At 32.4% G+C, this 23191-nt stretch overlaps 1 protein-coding gene across 5 annotated transcripts in view; it reads left to right on the top strand.

Moving 5' to 3' along the window:
* Window positions 1–23191, top strand: part of LOC111418513 (kin of IRRE-like protein 2) — a 301789-nt gene that overhangs the window by 173147 nt on the left and 105451 nt on the right. The window lies entirely within an intron of this gene.

Genomic DNA, 23191 nt, shown 5'->3' with positions numbered 1-23191 from the left:
TCCTGCAACGTGCTCTTTATACTCCACACTATATTGGAACAAATTTGAAAATATATAAATAAGAAAAGAATTACAAAACTATATCATAAAATAAGGACACAAATACGTAAAAATTCGAAGCTTAACACAAAATTCGGGATATGGATGGAATACGTTTCGTGAAATTCTAGGATGAAATGAAGTTTTCTTTCGCCTGGAGAGTGCAATAATATGTAAATCTAAAGTAATATTTGTGAAGTCTTTATTGGGCCGTTTATGGAAGTTCAAACCGGGTATTGAACTGAATAAAATTGGGTTATCTCCCCCAATGGAGAATCCCGGTACGTTGCCGTTACCTTATTGTCAAACACTCCCGAGTTCGGATTCTGGCATACGAATGCTATTTGAATATTCAAATATTGGACACGAAGTAGTATAACATAAGACGGCCGAGAGCGAGACATATCCAATCCGAATTCGCTACCCACAAAACTTGTTTTGTATATTACTACAAAAATGTATGGACAGTTCGACTAAAATTGTTATAAACCCAAAATTTAATACATGAAGTTTTAAGTCCCAACGAAATGTACCTCCTTATAAGTTAAAAGCGGCTCGCGTGGAGGTTTTATGTGCGGTACTTATTTAAACACGTCTGGGAACATATTCGTCTTTATGACTAACCTGGTAATATGTAAAAACTTTCCTGAAAATGTATACAAACTAAATTTCTGTGAAATTTACAAAAAAAGAATTTAAAATTTTTTAAAGACTGCAAAGAATTTTCAAATTCAAATGTCCACTTTTACTAAACATCATGTTAAAGAATACAAGGGATTGTTATCGAAATTAAAACTGTTTACAACGCTCTCGTTGGCTTACAGCTCAAATTATCTGTTGAATAAACTTAACAAGAGGTGGTAAAATTGAAATTCACATCACATCAACCACTGTTGAAACTACTGTCTGAATGAACAAAATTTTAACATATTGCATGTCAACTATAATGATGGGCAGTCGATAGGTTATCTGCCGATTCTCTATAATTTCGGAAAATTACCTTTTATAATAATATGTAATCCTCGTCTTCTTGCCTGAAGTCATAATGCCCTCTACATTACTGTTATTTTCATTTTAGAACAATAAAAAATTAAACCTCAACTTCAAGCTTACTGCATATAATTATGAGAAGTATTATAACAAATATAATGGGTTGGATTATTTCTCAAAGAACGAAATGTAGTCCAACACCTTCAGAGAACAAACTTTAAATGTTCTCAAAAGAATCCATAAAAATCCTCCGTGTATTATTATTGATATTTACTGTGTTTGAAAAAATATTTAGCAGAATTCGACAACCTTCAATATAATTATATGTATAAATTATAATTAGATGTTGTGTAATTAGATAATCAAAAAAAATGTTTCATACTAGCAAGACGGGATGTAATGCAAGAGATTATCTGTGGATGTAACAATGTGTTCGCTTTACCAAAGGAGCAGTTTTGACACATCCACCGAGACGAGAGTAACAACCTGACATAGACTTGCTATCGTCAGTACCTTCTGGTATCCTCTGCTTCGATGAGAGTTATAAGCTTTTTGTTGGTCTGATAAGTCTGTAAAGGATTAGCAATTATTGAAGTCGATGATGACGTTTTCCATTTGCTCTAGATACTTTGTACTTTATCTATTTATTTCAATATGACTATTTCGATATTTTAGGATACCTTTCAAGGGAACTGCAAACATTTTTTGATGGAGTTTTAACATGTTAATATCTAGTAATGAGCATTTCTGGTAAGGATCGAATATTGCTAAATCGGCCAAGGTCTTAAGTTTGATTTTCTGGATTCGAATTAAAATTATTCAAATGTAAACGAATGAAATGAATGAAAATGTGATGGATCGAACACGAGATTCCCATCTTTATCTTTGCATAACGTAGTTCTGGGTTAATTCCAATGCCTAAAATTTTCCAACCTCACGACCTGTCTGGTTTGGTTCTTCCGCTTCTTCGATCTGTAAATCATTTCTCCTGCTAACTCGCCTTTCTGCATTGTTCAATATTTCCCTTCGTTCTCCTTTGGACCATTTTGTTATAGCCGTTGTGTACCGTGTCACAGTCAGTATCAAACCAATCGCTTTTTTTTCATTGTATGTGTGAACCATTCTTTACTTTTTCCCATCATTCCTCTGTTATCATGTTCTCGTTGGTTGGTAGAGGTTTTCATTGTTGGTACATAACTGATAACAGAAGAAACCAACTGAACATACATTGAAAAGAAAAGAAAGTGATTGGATAGTCAAGAAGGAGCTGGTTAATAGCCTATTATTAAATACTGATAGTAGCAAAATATCGTCATCAGCATACAAGAAACGTTAAATGTAGCCACTTATGGAGGACCAAGATTGAGAAACATATCTAACCACAGGATGACTTCCAAAAGCGGTTGCGATACCAATACTAATTCGACGATTACCGTCTTATTATTAACCGCACACTCGTCCTGTTGAAGTTGTATTATGTGGTGTTTTAGAAGTATACTATGAGAATTCCAGTCAAAAACTTTACATGGCTCTGGATTTGTTACTAGATGGACTTGATAGCACTTCTCCGTTCTCATATTTTTGGTACATGTTACATATAAGCTTATAATTAAGCCGCATGAGATTTAATCGGTCATTAAACCAAGTAATACCTTGGCGTTTAGGAAAACACCCTTCAAAGCAAGCAATAAAATTTACATAAAGTACATTAAACGTTTCATTTTCACCCAAGTAGCTACACAGCTAAATTCTATTTATCACAATTTTCTATTAAAGTAGTACGGAATAAACAAGAAAGATGACACGTAACTATTATTTCAAATTATAATTAGTGTCGAGAAATGTGGGTCACAACCCGACAAAATACTACCTGTGGAAGTAACTAATAAAACCTAGTAGACCAAAAAAAATATAGACGGTGAAGGAAGAAAACAAGAAATAAGATAAAATAAATGTTGTCATATCTTGTAACGAGTTATTTGGCAGGAAATGACCTACCTTGTATGAACCTTCTATTATCATCTGCGCCTTGTAATAATAACTCGACCGGGTTGGACCTCAAATCTCATTATTCCAAATTACCACAGTGTGGTCTGACCTTTTGGAACCTCATTGTGCATATATATACAATATCGAGAGTCAGCAGAATACTACCGAATATTCGTAATTGACCCCTTTTTGGGAATATCACAAAAAAACTTTCTAGAGCTAATATTACATAAAAAAATTTTCTTTAAATAGAACATAGTTTTATGTCTTATGAGAAAACTCCGACTCCAGTGTTTCCTAATGGTTGAATTTGTTTACAACGTTGCGATTTAAATTTAGCTTGCGAAGTAGTCTGAGATTTAAAAGATCCTCAAACCGACAAATTTTAGTACTGATTACAAAAACAGGTTGTTTTCTAGTTTTTCGTATTTGTCGGTTTCTTGTACAGTTTTTAACACTATGATATTCATTTAATTGGCGGTGGGGGTAGTTTCTATACAAACATCTAATAGATGGTTTCTATAATTTAATAAAAATAATTATTAACTTTACTTCTTAACTCTCTTATTTAAATTTTCGAAAAAATCTCCTATCAATGAAAGGCAATTGTTGATAACAACTTAGAGTTAAACTAAACTTCAAGTAAATTAGTTGCTTCTAACTGCTGAACGTCACGAATTTGTTTAACAAATAATAAAATTGCAATAATTAGTCGTTTAATAAATAAATTGTTGCATTCTAATTAGGTAATCGTTTTTCGTAATTGTTTGATTTAAAACCAAGAAGAGCAAGTAGAAATTCAAATAGTCGTTAATTTAAAATTGTCACGTTTCTTATTCTTCGTAGTAATGTTGGGAAAATGGAGTTATCAAACTTGTGTCGGCTGTAATAAAGGTCACGTGGACACACACAGATGGCGGATGTTGTTGCCAGGGGTTAGAATCAAACTCCAACCAGTAAATTTATTTGAGAACCTTAATTTAAGAACTTATTTAACAACTGGATTGGATATTGAATTACAGCTACATATTTACATAGATTTTATTTTTTCTTCGCTCATAATATCGTGTGACTTTTCTTGCATAATCAAGTTGAAGTTCGTAACAAGAATAGCGAACGTTATATTTACTTATTTAGCAAGAACTCATTGAATTAGGAATTAATGATTCTAGGAATTGTAGACAATTCTTGTATCTATGTTTATTCTACATGGTAAATATTTGACATATTTTCGTTATAATTGTGGTGACACAAAATATCATTACCAAACTATGTTGCGGTTGGAAACGTCGATGGGAACATTCATGCATAAGAAAATCCCCACGCTATTTTCAAACTGAAATTGTAATCTTTAATATTGCAACAACTTGATGTATCGATTTATTTTATTTATAGTTTATGTAATTAACGTTAAATATCTGCGAGAGATATTTAACAAACGATTTTATAATCCTGATGGCATAGAATTTCTGATTCACCTCTAATTTGAACGTTCCACGATGTTTTGGCATTTGCTGTCGATCATATTGTGATTACACAGAATATTAATGATGTTGAATATATAACAGACAAGCTAATTGAAAACTATGATAAATGGCTTAGAGGTCAATTTGCAAAAAAATGATTACATGTGAATTGGAGCAGAACAACAATATCTGCTTATCTCGGGCAAACAAAACATCAAACATTGCAACTCATACATATACATGAAATATAAGAAAAAACACAAAAAGCCACCGAATTGGATTACTCGAGTAGAGCTACTGGAATATCTAGACTGGAAACTGTTAGAAACTAAGACATAAGGGATATAATAAAAGTAAAACATGGAATTGCAAATGATAACTGCAAATAATAACTGTCCAACTTGAATGGTAAATCAAATTATATAGAAGTATGAGGTGTTACTTTTAATAAGTTTTTAATCACCATGGAAGTATATCTTCCTCAATTTTTTCAAGAAAAATATCAAAATTGTGTGTGCACGAAGATTTTATTGAGGTAATGAATAAATTTAAATAGAAAATATATATCACACTAATAGATTACATAATCGGTCTATAAAAGTAGATTAAATTTCAGAAAACTTGAAAGGTACACATGAGAGAAATTGACCTTATAAATCTAGATCAGGTGTACATAGCCTCCCTTTATGCAGGTATAAGTGAAATGGAAATTGGGTTTCGCGGTACGAATCAATCTTGCGGAGGCGTCAAATAAAACATCACCCGGATATTCTCGACGGAATTGAATCGAAAGTGGATTCGTGCACGCTAGCAGACAAGTACCGCTTATTACGCCCAGTTTCTGTGTACGCGACCACCGCAATGGCGTGACTTTTCTTCCAGTCCGACGTGCCGGAATCTATTACCGCGTGTAATTTATTTATGCGATATTATTCCCAGTACAAATTTATTATGTCACGAGATTTTCATGTTTTATTTAAATATTTGGTTGCATTTTACACGTTAATTATTTCTTAAATCCTTAATTCATACAATTATTGGATCGTACAAGACATTCGTAATATAAGCCGTCCGTTATAGCTTTAAAGAGTTGTTAGTTTTAAAGAGTAGTCTAGTTTTAGTTCAATAAAAATATACAACAATCTAAGGTTGAATAACTAAACCAGAACTAACGCTAGCATTAGAACTAAGACTAAACCTAGAACTAGAAACATTCGGGTTTAGCCGTCTTAAGAGACGTGCGGCTAAACCCGAATACATCTAGTTCTAGGTCTAGTGTTCGTTCTAGTTTTAGTTCAATGAAAGATATATAGCGATCTAGCGATGAATAACAATTGAAACTAGAACTATCATCCTTAATTTATACATCGTATAGACAACTCGAGGAATACCCCGATTTTATCCATGAAAATGAAATAGCTCGAGTTGGATTCTATCTACAGGGTGACATTTTGATGTTTTTCAAATGGCTTTTTCTTAAGTTTTTTGAATGGAACATCCTGTATATTGTGTGCTAGTTGAATTGTTCATCAAGTTCCCTTTAATTAATTATACCTAACTATGTCATATGTCTAAGTTTAATAGTTTTCCTGATATTTAGAATGTAAAGAAAAATGTGTACTAAAATATTATTATTGTACTTAAAAAAGTGATAGAATGTAATATATTCTGTCCTTTCTTTTTTTTTTTTTTGTTTTTTCTTTTTTGTTTGTCTGTCATTTGTAAATCAGTAATATTATATGAAAATACAATTTAAAAAAAACATTAATAAATAAATAATCAAAACGTGATAAAAATACAAAAAACACAATTAATGGCAGAACAATAAATCCCTTTTTTAATTACTAAATTATTTGAAGGAAATGCAAAAATGCAAAATGCCGCCACTTTCCTCTTCTACAAGCATTAATGCGCCGTATAAAAGATCTTGAGGTATCTCTTAACATGTGCATCTTATTTTCTCTAAAGTCGTAAATTATATGGCAGAACAATTGCATATTTTATTACTTACATCTTTTTAAATCTCATAAAGTATCAAGTCGCATTAAAATCTGGTGTATGGCAGCAAAATTTTTTTACATTATAAAATATTAATCAAATAATAAAAGGAAGAACAAAAAAAACTGATAAAAATAGACAGAATATAATATTAACGATAATAACGCATATTTTATTACACATTATTCTTTAAAAATATCAGAAAAAACTACTAAGGTTAGATAGCTTGATGGGCAATTCAACAAGCACACAATATACAGGCTGTTCCATTTAAAAAACTTATGAAAAAGCCATTTGAAAAACATCAAAAGTAACTAAGCTGTATGAACACGCTGTATAGCGTATCTAATACCTTTGGATACTATCATTTACCTACTGGCTTTGACTATTATCTGATATAGTTTCAAGGCAAAATTGGAAAAAATGTCGTTTTTACATCGCTTTTAAAAAGATCCTGCAATGGACACATTTTTGAAAAACAATTTAATATCTCAGGAACTATGAAAGCTATGAGTTAGTAACATATACGGTTGTATAAACAAATTTAATGCTATTCATAATATGATAAAATATACAAGATGTTTCATTTAAAAAAATCTGCATACTCTCCGTTACGTCTAAATGGAACATGCTGTATAAGTGAAAATAATTTTACGTAATAGAAAGTGGTGAGCAAACAATTTTTCTATAAAGCAGTTTTTTCTTTCTCAAACGGTTTAGAAATTATCGTCCGCCGGTATACTAATAACTCAGCCTGTATTAGCGCTAACATTTATGTGTTGTTGGTCGATCCGAGATTTCATCCGTTCTTCCTGTTGGTTTCTTTTGGAAAGGGCAGATGTTTCACCAAGATCTCACCTGGCATCTTCAGTGCTTTGTCGTAGTAAACTCCTTGTCGTAAGAAAACTAGACATAAGAGATTATAAGAGATATAATAGATTAAAAGAGTTGACAGTGTTGATAGAAGACTAGATACTGTCTGCAAGACACTATTTATAGCTTGCATAAGGCTAGAAACGGTAATCAGAAGCCTGGTTAGAATCGATAGAAGATCCTGGTTATACCCAACTCAACCAAACTCAAGCGAACCCAACCCAACCCAACCCAACTATTAAGAGACTACTTTCTGCTTTCAAAATAATTGATGCTGTTAGCAGAAGACAAGATACTGCAGACAGTATATTAGATCCATCTTTAGAAAACTAAAAATTGTTGACAAGAAAACTAGATATACCGCTATTAAAAGAGTTGACAGTGCTGATAGAAGACTAGATACTGCCCACAAGAGACTATTTACAGCTTGTATAAGGCTGCTAGAAACAGTAAGCAAAAGACTGGATGCTGGTTATACCCAACTCAACCACACTCAAGCGAACCCAACCCAACCCACGCAACTATTAAGAGACTACCTTCTGTTTTCAAAAGACTTGATACTATTGGCAGAAGACAAGGGGCCGATAGGAGATATCGGAGCGATATCGGATCGATAACTGTATCGCATGCAACAAGCACCGATATCGACTCGATAAGTGTGATTAATGACAGTAATGTGTGTTAAAAGATTGCAAATTTTGATTAAACTGTTCATCCCATGCTTGTTTCTTTACCATATTTGTAGATATCTTATTTCGTTTGATTTTCTATTACTGATTTTCGTTCCATAACTAATTCCACTAACAATTTTTTATCGAAAGAAGTAAAATTCTTCGTTCGTTTCTCCATAGCTCGCGTATTATCAAACTAACCGTTTTCGAAAAAAGGGATAGCCCAAATTTTAACATATCTTTTATTGTATGTTAGTATAGTCTTTTGGAAATTATTTACTTATTTAAAAAAGGAAATAATTTAACTTAAATAATTAAGTTTTTAGTTTCTCTTTTTTGTTAATTGTTTTCTTTTACTAATCATTTTTGTTATTATTTGATGATTTTTGTTTGTTAATTTTTATTATTATAAATTCCTTGTCTTAGCTACTTTTTATTTTTGTTTATGTACTTTATTGTGTTTTATTAGTGGATGCTTCGTTGGGCTTGTCTCGTTTGAATCCCAAGTGTAATAAACAAATAAATAAATTATTTTACGAACTATTTGTTCAAAATTTTCACCGCCACCTATCTACGGGAATAAACAAGTAACCGATTTTTTTACAAAATCGTTCGATAACTATTGTATGCAATATCTGTCAATCAGTTCGTACCAGAACACCAACGACCGATATCGACCCGTCAAAAGATATCGATCCGATAACTATTGTTCCGATATCCATGGTTATCGAACGATTTTGTCAAAAAATCGGTTACTTGTTTATTTCCGCCGATAGGTGCCAGTAAAAATTTTGAACAAACAGTTCGTAAAATTATTTATTTATTTAGTTATTACACTTGGGATGCAAACGGTACAAGCCCAGCAAAGCATCCACTACATTGTTTTGGTAATCCAAAAAAGAGAAACCAAAATTTTAATTATTTAAGTTAAATTATTTCTTTTTTTTAATAATTAAATAATTTAGAAAAGAAAAATAACGTTACTAAAGTATAATAAAAGACATCTGTTGAAATTTGGGCTCTTCCTTTTTTCGAAAACGGTTGTTTGATAATACGTGTATAATACGTAGTATAATTTTACTTCTTTCGATAAAAAATTGCTAGTGGAATTAGTTATGGAACGAAAATCAGTAATAGAAAATCAAACGAAATAAAATATCCACAAACATGGTAAAGAAACAAGCATGGGATGAACAGTTTAATCAAAATTCGCAATCTTTTAACACACATCACTGTCATTAATCACACTTATCGAGTCGATATCGGTGCTTGTTGCATGCGATATAGTTATCGATCCGATATCTCCTATCGACCCTTTCAGAAACCCAAATGACCGATATCGCCATAGTTATCGATCAACAGCGCGATATCGGTTCGATATCGACATGCATTTTCGTACGAGAAACCGGCCAAAGATATTGCAGACAGTATATTAGATTCTTCTTTACAAAACTAAAAATTGTTAACAAGAAAACTAGATATACCGCCATTAAAAGAGTTGACAGTGCTGATAGAAGACTAGATACTGCCACAAGAGACTATTTACAGCTTGCATAAGGCTAGAAACAGTAAGCAGAAGACTAGATCCTGGTTATACCCAACTCAACCAAACTTAAGCGAACCCAACCCAACCCAACTATTAAGAGACTACTTTCTGCTTTCAAAATACGTGATGCTGTTAGCAGACGACAAGATACTGCAGAGAGTATATTAGATCCATCTTTAGAAAAACATAAAAAAACATAAAAAATCAAAAAACTAAAAATTGTTGACAAGAAGATTAGATACTGTCTGCAAGAGACTATTTACAGCTTGCATAAAGCTAGAAACGGTAAGCAGAAGACTAGATCATGTTTATACCCAACACAACCAAACTCAAGCGAACCCCACCCAACTACTTTCTGTTTCCAAAAGACGTGATACTGTTGGCAGAAGACAAGAGACTACGACAACGCACTGAAGATGCCAGGTAAGATCTTGGTGAAACGTCTGTCCCTTTCCAAAGGGAACCAACAGGAAGAACGAATGAAATCTCGGATCGACCACAACAACACATACTTCTCCATCCATGAAGCACTACGCATTACCGCTAAAATTTATATTTAAATATACTGATGTATTAAATAGATAATATAAATAGTATGACTTAAAAATACATAAAATATGTATAATATGTAAATACATAAATGTATGTTGTTCATTATAACCGATGTTCTTTTTATCGAGATTTTACTGTAATAACAAAAAAAATCGAAATGGAAGCAAAACTTTTTTGTAAGAATTTGTATTTTACCGCAATGTATGTGTTTAATAATCGTTTTTTCCATCGGCACACATAAATCTTGTTTCTTGTTTTTCGAAAATTGCATTTTACGGTGTGCAGTCCGTACTAAAACACTCATAGCTCGGGCCAAACGTGAAAAAACGAAATAGCTCTATCGGACCGTTGTGCGTTTCCTAGTATAGACCGACTAATTCCTGTACTGCGGCAGGGGAACCACGAGGAAATGGACAGGTGAAAAAAAAGTAGTATGACATCGTTCGTCCATGAACTGTCCGCCATCGGTACGTCACCGGAGTGTATCGAAATGTGCGATGGAGTTTTATCAGACAAAAGGATGTTTACATTGTGCGGGGATGCGAGATGGGCGACATTTACATGGAACCGAACGCGTCCGTTTGTTTACGATTTTGAAGCCGCCGCGTTGAACATTTTATTTCCGATCTGTGGGCGTTGCCTGGTACTTCAAACGAAACCCTTTTCTGAATACCGTAATTGAGAAGCCAACGAAATGTATTTGCTATTGTTGGTACCTAACTCATTCACACAATTCTTTTATTAAATTATAACTTAATTACTTACTTTTTAAAAAATTAATATTTATTTAACCATAAATAATTCAACAGTAACCCATTTTACGATCGTAACATTAAAGCACCGCGCGGTAATCGCAAGAAAAGCACCTTAAGGATTATTCCTTCTTAATCTTTCATGGGTACATTAGTCCTTTTGATCCTTTTTAAATATTTACGGGTCGTATTCAAATTTCCTTTAAGGTTGTATTCTTCCACCGTCCGTTTTGTCGAGGTGGTCGCACTTTACGACCACTCAGCCTTCGGCCAAAAACCTTGATCTCTTATCCGACCGAATTCGAATGAATAAAATTTTTAGAGGGACCGTCACCGTTGACGATATCCGGACAACGTGATGCGACATCGGCCCAAGAACTTACAGCATCTTTTTCCCCACGATCATCGAATAACCGTTACTCTCCGAAGCATTCTTTTTAAATAAATTATGCATACGGTCTGAGTTTTACTATACCAAAACTTCCAAGGTGCGCATGTCGTTAGAAAGTACTCAATTTGTTGTCCATCTGTGTCTTTACTTATTTTTGATAAAAATTGATACTTATTTTATTTTATTTTACCTCAACTACAAAATACGACATTTGGTGGAAGCGCCGGCATAAATAAAATAAAATTTATACAATAAACGTTAAGATAAGAAAAAATGTAGTCACGTTTTGTTCGTATTTTCTTAGAGAAACGACTTCAATCCATCTCGAAATGGAAAAATCTTAAAATATAATCCTGCCTTATGTGTATGTATTCTGTTCTGAACATAAACTTGCTTTTATCCTGGCAATCTCCGAACAGCACGTTCGCTTTCATAGTGAGCATTTCCCGATATGGAAACTACCTTCAGGATAAACAATCGTACACCGTGTGCTGTACCGATTTCTCTTCTACAAATAAAGACGAAGAAGGGATGGGTCCAAATAGGACATCTAAATGTATGCGAAACAAGGCAATTTATCACTTTAGCTTATCCGTTATATATAACAGCAGGAAATGCCTTATAACAATAATAATAATAATAACGATAGAATGTTTACGTTTAAGACCACGTAGATATATGGTCCCTTCTAACGCGTAAATTTGTCTTAACTGCATTGAATTTGTTGTGAATTTGTTTTACGTCTTTCAACTCAGCGGGAAATCCCTGTGGCGCGCACGAGGTTTAGTACAGATAGCGACCGAGTAATAGATTTATCGCGGTTATCGGGACCTGTTCCCTGTTGGTAGACGTGAACCTACGTGTCCAATAATGAAGGGGAATTAATCATTCCTGCGGGGATTAAAGGTTTAACCGGTTTCCACCCAACAAATCCCTAAGTGGAATTATTTATCGGCGATAACACCCATTTCAACCTTCGAATTAATTAATACCTTACAAATATATGTATTATAGATTTGCTATTTGATTATTACCCTTAATAGCTCATTAAAGTATTGCCACCAAGGATAATAATAAATTGTTATTACCATAAATTACATTTATCTTGTTTAATTAATATGTACAGTTTATATGTATAGATTGCTCGATTTTCGAAAATTAATTATTTTATGATATTTATACTCTTTCATTTTATGCCTATTTAAATTGGGCTATTAAACTCAGTTTTGATTTATTTTTGTTTTCCCAGTGGTGTTTAGGGCTGTACCTTATCTGTTATCACTGCAATTGATGTGTTTGGGGTTCACGCGAGTTCATTTGTGCCATGGAACATTGGGTCTATTAATGATACGAGAAACTCATATTTGCAATTACAACTGCTTTTATGACCTCTCTAATGACGACCTCTAATCAAAGAAACGTCATTAGTTGTTGTGAAAGGAATAATCGTGATATGAACTTTAACAATTATCTTAAAAAATCGAAAAATACGAGTAGGTCAGTTCTCTAATCACTGACAATCTTGTATTTGATCATAGAAGAATACATAATTTGTGTATTGTCAACAGAAATTGTTGATCTTAGTGCTGGTATTAACGACAATGTTTATTTAAGACATAAAGCTTAAGCATTGTGATATGAATTCAATGTAATGACCCAACATTGCACTTGAGATACAGTTTCTCTACATTCTTGATTGTTATTATAGGGTATTGTTAATTCATGTCTGTATCCAACTTGTATGTGAAGGTAAAGTTTTGCACAAATTTCATGGAAAACTAGGTTAGGCTATTTTACTCCTTAGCTTGATTTGACTGTAATGATTTTATTAAAATTAAAGTGATGATTACATACTATTATTATAATTTATTTGGCTGAAGTTACTAGAATCTCATACTAATTATAGTTACATCGTCATTTAGCATTTGTGGTTAATTAGTGAGCCGAGATTCACATCACCTTACACAAACATAATATTTGCACAGTAAAGAGCTATATTAGTCCCGCGCCTTGGCTTCTCATCATTATTAATCATTTCAATTACTGTGCTACTGTTTATTTCTAGGAAACGATAAACGCATGGAATTAAAGTTTTTCGGAATTTTTATTTACATTGTCGAAAATTTGTATACAAAAACTGTTTTCGCCTAATATTCTTCGAAAAACCAATAAATAAAACATAATCCTTTTGGAAGTTAATATCAATATCTATAAATTAACTGATAATGCTAGGAAAAAATGTTGTAGATGATAATTGTTTGTAATTAACCAATAACGATAATCCATAAGGAATTATATTTCAATTATGGTTATTACTAATCCAGCAGATTTGAAATTTAACTTATTTTAAAAACTAAAAGTGATGGATTGTAATGATATTAATAAAAATTCTTTGTAATAAACCATAAAAACATAATCCATGACCGATTTCGTGTTTTTACTTATAAACCATGAAATCTCTATATCTCTAAATTGACGTTTTTCGATTATAATTTTTATTATACCAACCCAAGAGTTAAAGATGCTAAGCGAAAATGCTACTGCAACTCAAAATTGTTTATATTAAGCAATAGAGATAAACCATAAGCAATTATAGCTCAATTATAGATATTACTAATCCAGTTGATTTGAAATCGTAATTGAAATTTTAAAGCGATTTTGTAGCAAGATAATTTATAACATAAATATTAAAAGTGGTAGACAGGGTTAACTTTAATAAAAATTCTTCATAATAAATCACAAGAGCTTAATCCATAACCGATTTCATTTCAACTATATCGTATTTTTTCAAACAAGCCTTAAAATCCTCAAATCTCTAAATTGATGCTTTTCCATTACAATATTTATTATAAATGAAAAACTAAAAACGTTAGCAGAACATGCTATAGATGAAATTGGTTGTACCTAATTAACCAATAATCATAATCCATATGCAATTATATCTCAATTATGGTTATCACTAATCCAGCCGATTTGAAATCACAATCATTTGAAATTTAACGTATTTTACAACATATTGGTTTATAACTAAAAAATTAATTGTGGTGGAAGGGAATAATATTAATAAAAATTCTTCATAATAAGTCACAAAAATGTAATTCATAACCAATTTCGTTTTAACTAATTTGTATTTTTAGTTATAAGTCATAAAACTCCAAATCGATAAATTAACGTTTTTCGATAATAATTTAGGTTATAACTATAAAACTAAATATGTTACGAGAAATTGCTGGGGATGAAAATTGTTGCTAATTAAGCAATAAACGTAATCCATAATCAATTACATGTCAATTATGGTTAATATTAATCCAGCGGATGTGAAATCGTAATTATTTGAAATTGAGGATGTTTTAGAGCAATATAATTTATAACTGAAAAATTAAAAGTGGTGGAAGGCAATAATATTAATAAAAATTCTTCATAATAAATAACAAAAACATAATTCATCACCGATTTCGTTTCAACTATTTAGTATTTTTACTTATAAATCATAAAATCCCCAAATCGATAAACTAACATTTTTTGATTATAACTTCGATTATAACTCGAAAAGTAAATATGTTACGAAAAAATGCTGGAGATGAAAATTGTTGCTAATTAAGCAATATACGTAATCCATAATCAATTATATCTCAATTATGGTTAGTACTAATGCAGCGGATGTGAAATTCTAATTATTTGAAATTGAACATATTTTAGAGCAAAATAGTTTATAACTGAAAAATTAAAAGTGGTGGAAGGGAATAATATTAATAAAAATTCTTCATAATAAATCACAAAAACATAATTCATAACCGATTTCGTTTCAACTATTTCGTATTTTTAGTTATAAATCATAAAATCCCCAAATCGATAAACTAACGTTTTTTGATTATAACTTCGATTATAAGTCGAAAACTAAATATGTTACGAAAAAATGCTGGAGATGAAAATTGTTGCTAATTAAGCAATAAATTTAATCCATAATCAATTATATCTCAATTATGGTTAATACTAATGCAGCGGATGTGAAATCGTAATTATTTGAAATTGAGCATATTTTAGAGCAAAATAGTTTATAACTGAAAAATTAAAAGTGGTGGAAGGGCATAATATTAATAAAAATTCTTCATAATAAATCACAAAAACATAATTCATAACCGATTTCGTTTCAACTATTTCGTATTTTTAGTTATAAGTCATAAAATCCCCAAATCGATAAATTAACGTTTTTCGATTATAATTTAGATTATAACTAAAAAACTAAATATGTTACTAGAAAATGCTGGTTAAGTGGTAGAAGCGAATAATATTAATACAAATTCGTCATAATAAGTCACAAAAACAAAATCCATAACCGATTTCGTTTCAACTATTTCGTATTTTTACTTATAAATCATAAAATCCCCAAATCGATAAATTAACGTTTTTCGAATATAATTTAGATTATAACTAAAAAACTAAATATGTTACTAGAAAATGCTGGTGATGAAAATTGTTGCTAATTAAACAATAAACGTAATCCATAATCAATTATATCTCAATTACGGTTAATACTAATCCAGCGGATGTGATTACTTGAAATTGAGCATATTTTAGAGCAATATGCATAGTTTATAACTGAAAAATTAAAAGTGGTGGAAGGGAATATTATTAACAAAAATTCTTCATAATAAATCAAAAAAACGTAATTCATAACCGATTTCGTTTCAACTTCGTATTTTTAGTTATAAGTCATAACATCCCCAAATCGATAAATTAACGTTTTTCGATTATAATTTAGATTATAACTAAAAAACTAAATACATATGTTACTAGAAAATGCTGGTGATGAAAATTGTTGCTAATTAAGCAATAAACGTAATCCATAATCACTTACATCTCAATTATGGTTAATACTAATCCAGCGGATTTGAAATCGTAATTATTTGAAATTGAGCATGTTTTAGAGCAATATAGTTTGTAACTGAAAAATTAAAAGTGGTGGAATGGAATAATATTAATAAAAATTCTGCATAAAAGTCACAAAAACATAATCCATTACCGATTTCGTTTCAATTATTTCGTGTTTTTACTTATAAACTATAAAACTTACATATATCTAAATTCAGGTATTTCGATCACAATTTTTGTTTCAATCCAAGAATCAAAAATGGTAGGAGAATATTCTATAGATCAAAATTATTTGTAATTATCCAATAAACATAATCTATAAGCAATTATATCTCAATTATGGATATTACTAATCAAATTGGTTTGAAACCGCAAACATTTTACAACAAAGTTTTTAGTTATTGGTAAATTTAAAACGGAAGATGAGAATAATATTAATAAAAATTGTGCACAATAATAAATCACAAAAACATAATCAATAACCGATTTCTGTTCAACTATTTCATAACGTATAAGATCAACCTTAAAATATTAGAAAACCTAAAATATTGTGGATGAATGATTGATATATATTGTTAGCGTTAATAGTTGAAGTAATTTATCTTGATGTTTAGTGCGATCATATTCACGATTAATAATTCTATGTCGACATTGCTCTTCTTGAAGTTGCGGTAGCTCTGTCTAGGAGGCTAGAATCAATTAATTAAAGCTCATTTCTTGCCACTAAAATTTTGAGTTTGCTTAAAATTTGCATAACAATATGAAGACAAATTTTTATTTTTGAGAAAAGTGCTTAAATATTCTAGTGTTAAAAACAAAAATGCTTTATCTGTTTCTATTAAAGTAAATGTCACGAAAATGTTACTGGAAATCTCGATTTTCTTACTCTGAAGATGATTGCAAAAAGTCACTCGCGCGATATCTTTTGAGACTTCCTGCCGGAAATAGAACGGGGAGTGAAAGTAGAATCCCAAGGGAAAATTAAGTAGATTTATCGCCGGCTTGTGGCGCTGCTGGGAACTTTATCACGCGTTTCGATATATCCGTTCGTCCGGACAACGGACACCCGTGACAGACATGGCACGGATAACACCGTTGGGTGATATCCGATTCATGAAATCTGCCCAATCGATCCACATCTCACCAGATGAAATATTTCAAAGATAAAACTAATCCCAAAAATATTACCAAGATCAAGATAAGCTGCTAGTATTAAGTATAATGGTTTTTGATTATGAAGTTACTGAATATGTCATTGATGTGCTTAAAACTTGAAGTTAACTTGTTTGATCCTACGAGCACGAAGTCTATAATTAGAGGAGTGGACTGCGAAAATGCCTGTTCAGGTTCCAGGAGCCAAATGGAATCCGGTAACGATGGGGGTGGAGCGACTCCGATACACGTATAACGTTGGTAAAAGGGGTTAAGTGCTCAAGTACACACGTTAACTAACCGTAAAGCGATACGCCGTTGGCTTCAGAGCAGTCGTGACTTTAAAGCGAAGTTACCCTCCGCCACCAAAACTTATCGAACGTATAAACATATTTAATGGGGTAATTAATGGTAGAGCAAGTTTTCATGAAAACTCTATAAACTTGTAAAACTAAATAACAAGAAAATGTTTCTTTGTAGATTTTTATCGTTCTCTTTTAACTTCCCAATCGCGACCCATTATTATCTTTCTGGTCGATATCTTCGGTTCTTTCAATTCCAATTAAGTAAATGAATGTAAGATTTGCAATCCAAATGAATTAAGGAAAAGACAAAATTTTTCGCTTCACGTTGATTTATACCGTCGTCGCTAAACACTGAGCTCCAAATTAATTCCGAAAACTTTCTCTTTTTTTTCTTCTGGTCGAATTTTTCGTTGGAAATTTATTTATAACTCGCCGTGAAACGTCTTTATTCAATTATGAAATTCTCAAACGAGGGATGTCGGTCAGAAGATTTCTTAATCGTCGCCTTGGATTCCAATCCATCATTCGGGCTCAAATTAGAGGAAACAGGATTAAATCGACGCCTGCAATAATTAGCCAAGGATGATTAATCAGTTTTAATTGTCGACTACGGAATAATGCATAAAGTCGGCTTCGCGCTAAGTTTCCCGTTTAATTGTTCCCTCTAATTGCTTCTGGATGGTAATCGAGAAAAGAACTTTCAAGAGATTTATATTTCAAGACCATATTTTAATTTGTAGCAGTACTTACCTATGTTTATTTACCAAGAACTCTAATGAAACCAAAATATTTAGTTTTTATCTTTTAAAATTTTAATTCTAAGATATACCATCTCAAAAGCACTTCGCTTGTATTATTGTTATGATTGCATCGAGATCCAATTTTCTACCAAGATTCGAGGTGGGATTTCAGTGCGGATGTAATATTACTTTGTTTTCCTTAGTGCAGGTTCTAACCATTCCATGCATAGGAAATTCTATCTGTGCACATAGCGTATACTTAATCTCATTTATCGTACCTCGACCCCTCGAAGCGTGTTAACTAATTTAACTCGATCCCGAAACTGGAATGAATATATAAATAAACATGGCGGTAATAATTTTCTCTTTAAATTTGAAGGACACCTTGTTTAGAATATCCGACACCTCTCAAGACTAGTTTGCAATGCGGTCGGAAGTTTCGGGATATAACAAGATACCAGGACGCACGCTATCCCAGTCACTGGGAAAGATTTAGGATTATTATACTTGGTACATTACTTAGAGTTTAAGATCTAGCGTGATACGATAGCAGCCAGAAGTTTAATTTAAGGCTTACGGCGGGAATAGGTTTGTTTCAGGAAGACTTTACTGCAAGAATATATCAGTACAACCTCTTTAAGCTATTTATCAAACATAATTAACAAAAAAAATATTTTGTGAATTAGCATAATTTACAGAACTTTTTTTTTGTATTCCACACAATATCTTTTATAAAACAAATTCGTTTGTAACCTTTAGCTTTTATTAATTAATTATGTGCCATAAAATGGTTTAGTTTTGAGAAACAACTGTAGACTATTTAGATAATATTGATTTTGTATTTGTTAATTAGTACATTAGTATTAAGCGCATTCCCAACTAGAAGCCCTCACTGTATAGAAGGAGGCAGTAGTATTTAGGATATTATTCACAGATATAGTTATTCTCTTTTCTTTGGATTTTGGTTGCCTTTACTATTTTGTGTTCTAAGTGATTAAATAATTATAAACACCATTCACACCGCTTTACTTTCTTGCCATATTGTTTGAATATCCCTTTTATCAATTTCAGAGCAAGTTTTTTACGCCTGCATATTTTTCTGCCAAAATTTTCTTGTCATTTCTGCCATTTTCCAATATCTAATCTATGGTAGCTACAAATTTAATGAAGATAATCCATATTTCATACTGAAAGGATAAGGATGGAAGTTTTTCCAAATAATCTTTTTCTTACTCATATCATAGTTATAAAGATATAGCTGGATGAGCACAAAAAAGATAAGGAGCATTCGGTTCAAGCATTCAGCTTTCGGTTCTTTCTCTTGGAATATTCAAAATGTTCTGAACTTCCATCTCACCATTATTTAGAGTTCAATTTTGTTCTGATCAAGTATTCAAATTACATCACTTCTCTTATAATGGTGAAAGGTTTCAAATTCCTCTTGAGTAAAGTACATGTTATGGTGTTCACTACAGTTGCTGTTGCCACAGGCGTTGCATGACAACCTTTCCAACTCCGACTTTGATGTCGTGTGCCTTATTCTTAAAGATTCTGTACTTGACCGTAGCATCACTAGTTCTACTTAGGTTTCTCTTCAATGTCCTAACTCAATCTTCTTTCCTAGTAAATAACCTGCTCGGTATGATGATCAAAACGCCCATCTCTCTAAATTAAGTGGGTATATTAACCTATTTGGTTACAGAACAGAAATTGCTGAACGTGAAGTTAATCATTTCCCGTTCTTTTTAAAATATAAGAACGCCAAACGGTTTCTTTTTTGGGTTTCACGCAATACCATCAAAGTGTTTCAAGGAAGGTCATCATTTGGAAATCTAACTCACTTTTCTATGCGAGTCTCGCCTCCCAAAGTTTCCAACATTTTCTGTTTTCTGTGTTATCTCATCCCACTTGAGTTTAGACCTTCCTTGTGATTTGGCATGCATGATCCTCCTTGGCACATATGTATCTAGTGTTCGTTCCACATAATTCGCCCATTACACTCCCATAACCTTAATTCTAGTCATGATATCTGGTTTCTCGTGTTTTCCCAACAGTTGGTATAATTCAAAGTGGTATCTGCGTCGCCATGTTCCGTTTTCACACGTACCTTTGAAAGATTTTCCCCTCAAACATCTTCTGGTCATCTTCGAGCTAATTACCTACGCATTGAACATAATCACAGATAATAAGTATAAGGACTTTGTAAATTGTGTCTTCTCACTTCTGCGCTACAGTAATTCTTTTAGTTCACGTTGGAACCAGGATATATAGACTCCAAAACCACTTCGAAATTCTCAGTGGTAATTTCAAGATTCTCTCCGATGTCATGAATGATACGTATCGAAGCAGTTACTAGTTTGACCTTCTTTTTTTGTTCAGTTATTATTTTGGCCATAGCTATTTGCTGAACCTATCAATGCTGCATAAGTTCAGAATATCTGCGGTAGAATTTGGAAACGATGTCAATGTCCTTCGCGTAGTTTCAGTTACAGGCTCTAAATTATTTTGAGGTGGATCTCCTGCGTTAAAGTCTGCAGCGTTGGGGAAAGTATTTCAAAAACTATTATAATCAAGTTTATTCTTTTCACTTAAGTATAAAATCAATTGTAAATAGCAGGGTTTGCTGGTCGCGAAGTTGAGAGTAACTTGATTTAGTATATGTAGTATATCTTATCTTCTAATCTTTTACGATGTAAATGGCGTAGTTGTAAATGGAGTAAATCTTTTAATTATTATGAAGTTCAGAGAAGCAAAAAAGTTAAATTCTTACTATTCATGATTTTTTCTCCAACCCTGTATTGATTACCCCTGCTGTTCTCTATTATTAATGAGCAAGTCTTTGCATGAGCCACTGAATAAAAACATTTATCAACACGTTTACTTATTGTCCAAAAAATCCCACTTATTATGGCGATTTATGATCACCATAAAAATAAACCTTGATCATAAGATCAGGTTTACAGAGGAGGCTTATGTCCAGCAGTGAACAAAACGTGTAAAAATACATGTAAACCTATAAAAAAGTGTTTAATGGATGCTGCTAATATAAAATTTTTTCTCTGCATCTCCCCACCTCTTGATTGTTGTAGATTTCAATCTAATCTAAATAATCCTTATGCCGTTGACCGAGTTAATCGTCTTACATCAAAGTTGCCAAAATGTAATGTTATTTCCTTCTGTAGCTAAGAGGTTTCGAAGTGGTTCATTTATTAGGGATCGGGCGTTAAATTTCATTACAATTATCATTGATTGATAAATACGTTGATACGATTGTCTCTTTAGCCTGATTGTTGGGATTTATTATGAGATTCACGGTATCTTTTTGTATGCCTATAACACATTTTAGCCGAATAATTCTAGTTCTAGGTCTTACGTTAGTTCTAGTGATAATGTTGGTATAAAACTAGAACTAAAATTAGACCTAGAACTAGAAACCTACCCAACCCAACCCAACCCAAATGAATCTAGTTGTAGGTCTTGTGTTAGTTCTAGTGATAGTGCTAGTATAAAACTAGAACTAACACTAGACCTAGAATTAGAAACATTCGAGTTTAGCCGCAAGTCTCTCAAGACGGCTAAACCCGAATGATTCTAGTTTTAGGTCTTACGTTAGTTCTAGTGATAATGTTGGTATAAAACTAGAACTAAAATTAGACCTAGAACTAGAAACCTACCCAACCCAACCCAAATGAATGTAGTTGTAGGTCTTGTGTTAGTTCTAGTGACAGTGCTATTATAAAACTAGAACTAACACTAAACCTAGAATTAGAAACATTCAGATTTAGCCACACGTCTTTCAAGACCGCTACAAGGACCGCTACGTCTTTCAAGGACTAGATTCATTTGGGTTGGGTTGGGTAAGTTTCTAGTTCTAGGTCTACTGTTAGTTCTAGTTTTATACTAGCACTATCACTAGAACTAACGTAAGACCTAGAACTAAAATCATTCGGGTTTAGCCATCTTGAAAGATGTGCGGCTAAATCCGAATGTTTCTAGTGATAGTGCTAGTATAAAACTAGAACTAACACTTGACCGATTCTACTGCTAGGTCTAGTGTTAGTTCTAGTTTCAATTCAATATAAACATGCAACATAGCGATATCTTATATTAACAAGCGCTACCAACCTCTGTCACTAGAACTATCATTAGACCTAGACCTAGAAACATTCAGACATGTTGCATTTTATATGGGACAAAGTAAGTAGGTAAGTACGCCCTGATTTCTATGGAAATATATTTTTGTATATTGCATTTTAAGTGAAATTCACTGTAGATATTTAAAATAATAAACTATTACAAATAGAAATAATGCGATTTAAGTGCCTTTCTTGAATAGGAAATATGGTTCACGGGTGGAATATGAAAAGATTTTGCGTATTTTTCAAGTCGAACGGTCCCGAAAAATGGTGCAACCATTCGGCAGGCAACAATGGGGCGGCTCCAATTACATTTTCCGCGCCAAGTGTCGCAGTTTCCGGGGAAAAGGTGGAACGGTATATCATCGCTGTTTATACCATTTCCGTCGCGGGCGAATGATTTATTCGAAACAGACACCAACGGCCCCGCATCGGATCCATGACGGCTTCGTGAATACGATTATTTACGCGTCTTGTTGAAGATTTACGTTTCTTTAACGGAAACGGACCGTTTCGATCTGGACGTGAGACGTCTTGAGATATTCGCCAGGTGTAAAGTGAAATGTAAGATATCCACGTGAGATAATAATCGAAAATGACAGAAAATATTTCAATATACGAAACATTTTATAAGGAGAAACAAAAATATATATAATATAAAGTTTTTGTAACTTTACTTAAACTAGTCTTTGAAGATGGCGATTAGCCGAAACTAGTAA

Source organism: Onthophagus taurus, chromosome 1 (assembly GCF_036711975.1).
Source record: "Onthophagus taurus isolate NC chromosome 1, IU_Otau_3.0, whole genome shotgun sequence".
Lineage (NCBI taxonomy): Eukaryota > Metazoa > Arthropoda > Insecta > Coleoptera > Scarabaeidae > Onthophagus > Onthophagus taurus.
This window is presented reverse-complemented; position numbering and strand designations above follow the sequence as displayed.